The 8,764-nt window shown below is 32.1% G+C and overlaps 1 long non-coding RNA gene across 1 annotated transcript; it reads left to right on the forward strand.

Annotated features, from left to right (window-relative positions):
* Window positions 1–2,411: 2,411 nt before the first annotated feature.
* Window positions 2,412–8,527, forward strand: LOC143083291 (uncharacterized). Its single transcript, XR_012980615.1, has 3 exons — window positions 2,412–2,487; window positions 4,524–4,587; window positions 6,258–8,527. It is a non-coding gene; the product is annotated as an uncharacterized LOC143083291 (long non-coding RNA).
* The last annotated feature ends 237 nt before the right edge of the window (window positions 8,528–8,764 follow it).

The raw sequence follows: 8,764 nt of genomic DNA on the forward strand, positions 1-8,764 counted from the left end.
ATTTAAATGAAATACGATTTTTTTCTATTTATTTATTTTTTCTCTCTCTATTCACGTTCGAGCATAAAACCCGAACAATAATAATTTGATATATCAAAATTAAAATATCCAAAACTATTCTTTTTTTTTTCTTTCTTTTTTCTATTATATTTTAACCAACAAAATGTTTACACGTTCAAAAACTTGAACATTTTTTTTTTATTTACTTTTTTCCACGACCGAGCGTTATACTCGCCGCAACATTATTATTATTTTTTCTATGTACCTCTATTCACGTTCGAGCATCTTGCCCGAACAATATTCAAATAATTGAGTTTCAACATTTATATACACATGATAATATCATTAGACATTCTTTGTCTCCCGTTCAAATAGAACACCCGACAAAACATATTTTGTTTACTTGCATTCTTCCGTTGTCACTTTTCTAAACAAATATTTTTAACTTTGAAATATCTGTGCCCGTTCAATATGAAACAAAATATCTAACTAAATATATAACAATAAAGTTTCATTAACACGTGCGTACTAATTTGCATTTTGAACTTATTATTTAAACATTATTCATACACATATATATATACTGGCATACGATGACCTTTATGACGTGTTCATTTCTGTATAATTATCTATTACACTCATCGTTTTCTCAAACTTTCCTCCTAACCCATTGTTATATCATTCATACTCTTTGTGTCAAATAAACTTAGAAACTTACCCCTGACGACTTGTTTTCTGTAGTTTGATTTTTCTTCTTTGGAGGTTCTTCAACCTTATCCTCTTTCAATGCGTATTATTGCTCTAATGCAAAACTAACAACTTTGCACAAGTTTTCTCTCGTGTCATCCACGTCTAGGAGCACTAAAATGTCATTTAATTGTATCTTTATTTTGGTGGCTACTTGTAACAAATCTTCCCTGCTAAAAGTACTTAAGCACTTCCCATTAAACTGCTGAAGCTTTGGATCAATGTCTGATCTGTATCTTTTAATTATCTTAAGGAGATCCATTATACGACTGCACAATAGTATGACCTCCAATTGAGTGACGATGAGACCAAGAGTGGCCGTGCTATCTTATACATTGTATCTTTATTTTGGTGGCTACTTGTAACAAATCTTCCCTGCTAAAAGTACTTAAGCACTTCCCATTAAACTGCTGAAGCTTTGGATCAATGTCTGATCTGTATCTTTTAATTATCTTAAGGAGATCCATTATACGACTGCACAATAGTATGACCTCCAATTGAGTGACGATGAGACCAAGAGTGGCCGCGCTATCTTATACATTCGAGGTACCGAAAGGGGTAACTTGGAACAGTGGTGTACTAATCCAACTTTCAATAGATTTAGCACACAGACGGAATTTACAGTTCGAGAAAAACAAGAGTTTGTGTAATACCAAGATACAGGTATCGATATATTGTAGAGCTTTGAATGTGCTTATTCGTATACAATAATATTTAATTTTATATTAATTCTCTAATTTCAAAGACAACAGTTATACCTATAAATCCATATTCAAAGATCTAATTCCAGTATTGAAAAGCTTTTAGAATCATTAAAGTTTATCCGGATCGTATCTAAATTTCTGGGCATCAAATGGAATATTCTGTTTTAAATAAGTTTAACAGGTACAGCCAAACTTCCAAACCAAATCTTGGTATCTATGAAGAATTAAGTAAAGGTTTCAAGTTATTAGGGTAAACGATATCTCTGAAGGCATACTTCACCAGTAATACATAGAGTATGTTCTTATTTCCAAAACGTATATACATGTTATCAAGGAGAACATTAACAGTTTCAATCGTGGCGTCACAACTCCAGTAAGTAAATATCAAATTAACCTGTCTAAGCTTATTAGAGAAGAAGGCTTTGAAAATAAAAATTAACACTTTATAAGTTGTATGCATCTGAAGCACTTTTTTATTTATCTACTTCAGGAACGCTCAAAAACAGATTTTACATTATGTTTTTCAATATTTGTTAGGGTAATATCCATTGAATTCCATAATACTTCCATGGTTTGACCTATGTGACGTTCGTTACAAGATTGTAAGGACAAAGTCTTGTTTGTATGCTATATCCCATATAACTGTCATTTATGTAACTTTTCCGTTTAGTATCAACTTATGCATGGTAAAATTTGATGCATTTATGTTTGTATGATTATATATATTTATTAAGTTTTTATAATTAAAAGCGATTTTATAACGATCGCACAACACTAAATTGTGTTTGGTTGTTTCTACGAAATTTAAATAAGGAATCTTTTTATTTTCGGAGGAGTTAAACGAGGGTGAAGATAATTAATCTGATTTAGAATATAAAGTAGGTCAAATGATTTAATATCGGTTTTCTGAACTATTCGTGTTAAACTACCCATGTCAATTGTATACCCACGCCGCTATTTAAAGAACACGATCGATTCGGTAAGTTAGAAATAACTTCCTCGTCCGCCATTTTGTAATTTGGGTTGAACTACGACGGTAAGAATACATTTATCATGTTTAACTCCTTTTTAATTCATAAAATGACTTGTTAACAATAAAATAAATATTCACGTGGTCGCAGTCTCTCACGATCGCTGCAAAACCAACAACATGTATTAAAGTATTTAGTCGTTGCTAAGGAAATATTAGTACACATTAAATATTCGATGACCTGAAGAAACAAATTTCTTCTAGTCAACACACTATTATGATCCTACTGAGTTTTTGTTGATTTCTTGTCTTCACTAACCGTATTTTTTTTAACCAACTATACTTCGAACTGTTTTGAAACTTTATTTTTTTAATTTATTTCGTTTTGAACTTTTGGTTCTCAGTGCTGTTCATCTTGTACTTGTTTTGGCTTTCGAACTTTTTTCATCTGAGCGTCACTGGTTAGTCTTGTGTGGACGAAATGCACTTCTGTTGTATTAAATATTAAACCTAGTGCCTTTTGTTTGCTATTATTCGTGTGTTGCTCTGTCCTATATGTTCTTCTATTTATTTGTATTGTAGTCCTGTCATGTTATGTTGTCATTTTAATGTTACATTTAACATTGCCATTAAAGCGGGAGGTTTGGCATGCCATAAAACCAGGTTCAACCCACCCTTGTTTTTCTAAAAATGCCCTGAACCAAGTCAGGAAATTGGCCATTGTTACATTACAGTTCGTTTCTGTGTATGTTACATTTCAATGTTGTGTTTCTGTTGTGTCGTTGTTCTCCTCTTATATTTGATGCGTTACCTTCAGTTTTAGTTTGTAGCCCGGATTTGTTTTTTTTTCTCAATCGATTTATGAGTTTCAAACAGCGGTATACTACTGTTGCCCTTATTTACTTAAATTTCTGACCAAATCCACAGAAATGTTCCCTCGTCAAAATAAATTTATAGATTCGCAAACTTTTAACGTACGCTTTCAATTGAAAAATGATAGGTTAACCAAAATACATATCATTTCGATCGTTTGAAAGTATAACTGAACTGTCTCGAAATCTATAAAAGTTTCTTTCTGTATAAAAAATTATTTATTATATTCGGACAAAATTAAGTAAGTTAATTGTAAACCCTCGACGGAAACTACTTTCCTCCGCTTCTCAGCGGAAAATTGTTACTGCTTTCGGATTGCAATAAGCTTGCTATTGGACGAAACTATAGCCAGTAAATAAGTCTATAATATTGAGTCAAAGTTACCTGAATTGTTAATAGACACTTGATTGGAGTGTTTGATCTTAAATGATGACGCATTACTCTTTTCTATACGTATGATTTTGGCAAAACTTAACGAGAAATTAAAAAAAAAAGAACAGCAATACAAGATCAACAAAACAGATTATTTTCATGAGCTCTATTCTGGTCCTAAATGTTGGAGAGTATTCATTGAATGAAACTGTATTGCATTAGCAAAAACATTGCTTTAGCAAAGTACAAGGTACACATGTTTATACATATATGACAACTATAACAGGACACAGAGAACAACTAGATAAATTAAATAATGCAGAAATAACTTATGATAATACACACATTTGTACAACGTATTAACTGATAATTTGGTTAATGATGCACACATACCTAAGTGAGTGACATCGGCTCTTTAGAGTCTCTAGTTACGATCAATTAGTTTAAACATATTTTATTTGCTGAATTAAAGCAAAATGGATTAGACACAAGTAAATCATACTTATGAAGTCTTCTCCATAATACAATATAAAGTTACAATAATAGTATAATATAATGGACATGCATATGAAACAAACAATTAATGCAATATAATACTAGCTTTGATAGGTGAACAAAGAGGATAGAAAGTAAAAAGAGAAAAAGAAAGTTTGAAAAGTCGTATAATTCTGTGACGATGACTTGTGAATTGATGACAATGATGACGTTCCGTGTCAGTAATAATAACGCTCTATCAAGGCATAAGAAATCTGTTTGACCTTTTTATGAAGTTTTGAACATGTTTGAAAATTTGAATATTACGATCAATATGCTATCCTTTACATTAACGATAACTATCTTATTCTCTACTTTTATAGATGTGCAAGATACACGTTAACAACGGAGGGCATACTCATTGATAAATGAAAGAATACAGTCAACGTAAGAATTATTTTATATTTTATCAGATACCAGCTATATATGGGGTTTCTGTTCTAGAAGGATACTGCTAAACAAATATCAATTATATATTGTATTGTTGTCAAACATAATTTGATAAGTATGATGCTGTTTATAAGTCATATGAAACAAGTGACTGGTGAAAAATAATGTTTATCCAATTCATGAACCAATGTATGTATATATCATAATTTTAGTTTTCTGTGCACGATTTTCTCATTTTTTTACGCAAACATATCGTGTTATAATCAATCATTTTTTTTCTCTGTCTGTTATGTAGTGAAAATATGGCAGGTAATTTTAAAACTGTCGTGTTTTGAATCCGTAGTTTACCGATTGTCACTTTATAGTAAACAATCAACAAAGAAGCATAGATATTGAGCACGTGTATAACATGTACAATCAGATAACAGTTTTTTTCAATGACAGACCCATGCGTACTGCGATCACCGGATTTTTACGAGAGGGTCACGCTAAGGTCACTTGCATACGAAAAATATGTCGGTGAATTGCTTCCTGGAAGCAAGCAACTAAAAAAAAGTAAACCTCTTCTAAATGTTGACAAATCAAAGATTTTTCTTCAGAAAAAAGTATATGTATATAAGTCCTATAAGGAAAACTATCCATTTAGTTATAGAAAAAATATGCTTCTTTTTTTTTTTTTTTAATTTGAGGTTTCATATGACTTGGATGAAATATTTGTACAAAATATTCAATTTATTATTTGATCTTTAAATCGATTTTTTATAATATGATTAAGAAATAATATTTCTTGTAAGTACTTAACAGCTCCAACAATTTGAGAAATCGAGTTCAAACCGATTAAATAATTTATATAAGTTTCGCTATAAAGTTTCTTAATAAATTTTTTTGGTCAGAAGTTTACCATACCGGCAAAGGTAGGTTACATATTTGATCGGTTGGTTTTGCCAGGCTAAAGGAATACTGTTTACAACGATTTCAAATATCAAAATAGCTGACAAGCTTCATATAATTCGTGAGGGGCCAGTCTTTATACTTAATTTCCGAATCAAGGATCGAGACTTGCACCCATGATTTGTATACTTACATTTCTCAATATAAAATATACAGATTTTCTCGATTGAGCCGGAACGCCGAAATTGAAAAAAAGTATTCGAGTTGAGTTGACCAATGATAATCTGTTGATCGTTGTTTACCTATGACGAAGTTATTAATTTCATTGACAACGAGCACATGCACCCTTTATTTCTAGCGAGACCAAAGGAAAATTTTGTAAATTACCGAATAGAAGGTCTATAACACAACTGTCCACCTGACACCACAGAAAGTAGATGTTAGCTTATTTCAACGTACGACCTTCACCAATTAGCAAAATCCATACTGCATAGAAAGCTACAAAAGGCTGGAACAAGACTTTCATTCATCAATATGAAATACAGAAATATGATATAAATGTCAATAAGACAACTGTCCACCAGACACCACATAAAGTAGATGTTAGCAAAATTCAGCGTTAGACCTTCACCAATGAGAAATACGTACAGTTATCAAAAGGCTCGAACAAGACATAATGTATAACAATTCAAAACGAAATCCCGTTTGCACTTTTTCTTTTGAACAATAAAAATCATTCGAAATATATTCAGTAGTCTTTTTTCTTTATTTTTTAGAATGACGGACAATAAATTGTGTTCTGGATGTTTAAGAGATGACGAAAAAATCGAGGCTGAAGCATGGTGTAATGACTGCTTAGAAGAAGTTTGTAAGACATGCGCAAAGGTACACAGAAAATTTAATCCGCCACATAAAGTAATACCACTTCACCAGGTCAGTAATCTTAGTTCTTCTATTCTGAAAATCAGTAAAGACTGTGATGTCCATACCGACCAAAGGACCGTTCAGTTCTGTACCCAACATGACAAGGTCATCTGTGATCTTTGTTTGTCCGACAACCATAAAAACTGTGATTCCATCATTTCTATAGATCGAGCAGCAAAAGGCGTTAAAAGTGGGACCGCCCTTGCAGATCTTAAGAGTAGAATTAAACACTTAAACGAAATGTTCCCTGAATTGTTGAAGTGTCAAACTAAAGATGAAAAAGAGTTTGATAGGCAAAGAGATAAATTTCTCAAACAGATTTCTACCACCAGACAGCAGATTAACAAGCATCTAGATCAAATTGAAAAGGAAACCGTAGACGAATTAAATAAACAGTACAAATCAACCAAACAAAAAATGAATGAGGCAAAACATAAAACACAGAAAGGACTCGAGACAGTAGCGACATGGACAAACGAATTGTCATCGATAGAAAGCATCAATAATGAAGTACTTTTATTTCAGACAATCAAAGTAATGGATAATAAAACACACATAGAAGAAATCAATATTAGCGAGCTCAATAAGAAACACAAAATAGAATTTGATCCATTTGATACAAACGATCTTCCCGTGGTACTTAAGTCGATTGGAAAGATTTCACTTACAGAAAATCAAATGCACATACCCGCATTACAGCACAATTCACAACAAATACAAGATTCAGTTAAGTCAATGGAAGGCGAAATACAACTAACTAATTCGTTTCTTACATCAGTTTTAGGATCAGATGTTGAAATACGAAACGGTTGTTTTGTGTCCGGAAAGAGACTTCTCTTGTCACATTACAACCCACCACACATCTATGTATGTGGATATGATGGAAATGATGTACACAGAATAAACTTAGAACATAAGTCACGTGACGTCGCTATGATCGACGATAATCAGGCAATAGTTACACAAAGCCATAAAGGATTCCAGATCTTAGATCTAACAACACTTACCTTAGGGATATGTATCAAACCTGGAGGAGGAGAATACTATGCTGTGACATGTAGTAATGATCAGATATGGACGGAAGGTGGAGGCTCCACTATTATAAGTCAGATTGATATCAGTGGTAATATACTACGTAGTATAACAACAAATAATAGGATGTGGGACTTTTGTATAGACAACAATGACAACATTTACTATACTCCAGAAAGTACCAGCGACAATAACGTATACCGTATAATACATGACGGACAGGAGAGTATATACTTTAGTCATTCTGATCTCATTAGACCTATGGGTATCGACGTAGATGAAAAGGGTAATGTTTATGTAGGTGGATTTTTAACTAACAATATACACCGAATATCATCTAATGGAAAGGATCATCAAATCATACTGACAGAGAACGATGGAATAATTCTTCCATGGAGTTTATGCTACAACAGGGAAACAAAACAACTCCTCGTTGTCAACGATAATAAGAAAAGTGTCGCCATATATAATTTACCTTAGGTTTAGTTTCAATGCAGAGGATTTTATAAGTAGGACATATAACTTATATAAAAAGGGATAATTAATTTTGATTATTATGGGAATATTTTTTATACATTGAAATAACAGCATTACGAAACAAAAATATGTAATGATTTCGGTGTGGTTTCTTTATCATTATACATGTTATAAGATAGTTTGATATTTACACTATTAGTTGTTAACTTGATATTCACCATAGTGTAAACATTGGTATGGATTGATGGTTTTCTGATGGAACTTACATTGTATGAAGTGTAAGATTACATCTTTTTATATTTAGTTGTATTGTAAGGGTTTCTTGTTGAATTTTTGTTTGCCAATTAATTATTTTTAAATTAATATGCATATGGTTCTTTTATTTGTGAGCATTTAATGTTATAGATTTGGATAATTATAGGTTTCATCGTCTGAATTGCATATCGTTTAATTTAATATTACAATACACGAGCCGTCCTCGAAAATATCATTTCTATTTTTAAATAAGATAACGATAGTTTATAATTAGCGATACCCAATCTTTACGAGTTGCTAAACATATTTTTGTTATCGCAGCACTCTCTTTGAGTTCAAATTAAAAAAAATCGTGAAACGTTGATCTAGTCTTTTACAGATACCAGTATGACGACGTAAGTCATGTTCCGCCTTCACACTATAACATCTGACAAATCCCCCCCCCCCCCAAAGAAAAATAAACCCGACCAAACACCCACACTGACACATCCGCTTTTAATTTTGTGTCTATACGTTTTCACATTATAAATATACTACAAGAATTGAAGCCGTGTCATTGCTGACCTGGCACTTTCCAAATTTGATACATTTAAAA

The sequence above is a fragment of the Mytilus galloprovincialis genome, chromosome 7 (genome assembly GCF_965363235.1).
Source record: "Mytilus galloprovincialis chromosome 7, xbMytGall1.hap1.1, whole genome shotgun sequence".
NCBI lineage: Eukaryota > Metazoa > Mollusca > Bivalvia > Mytilida > Mytilidae > Mytilus > Mytilus galloprovincialis.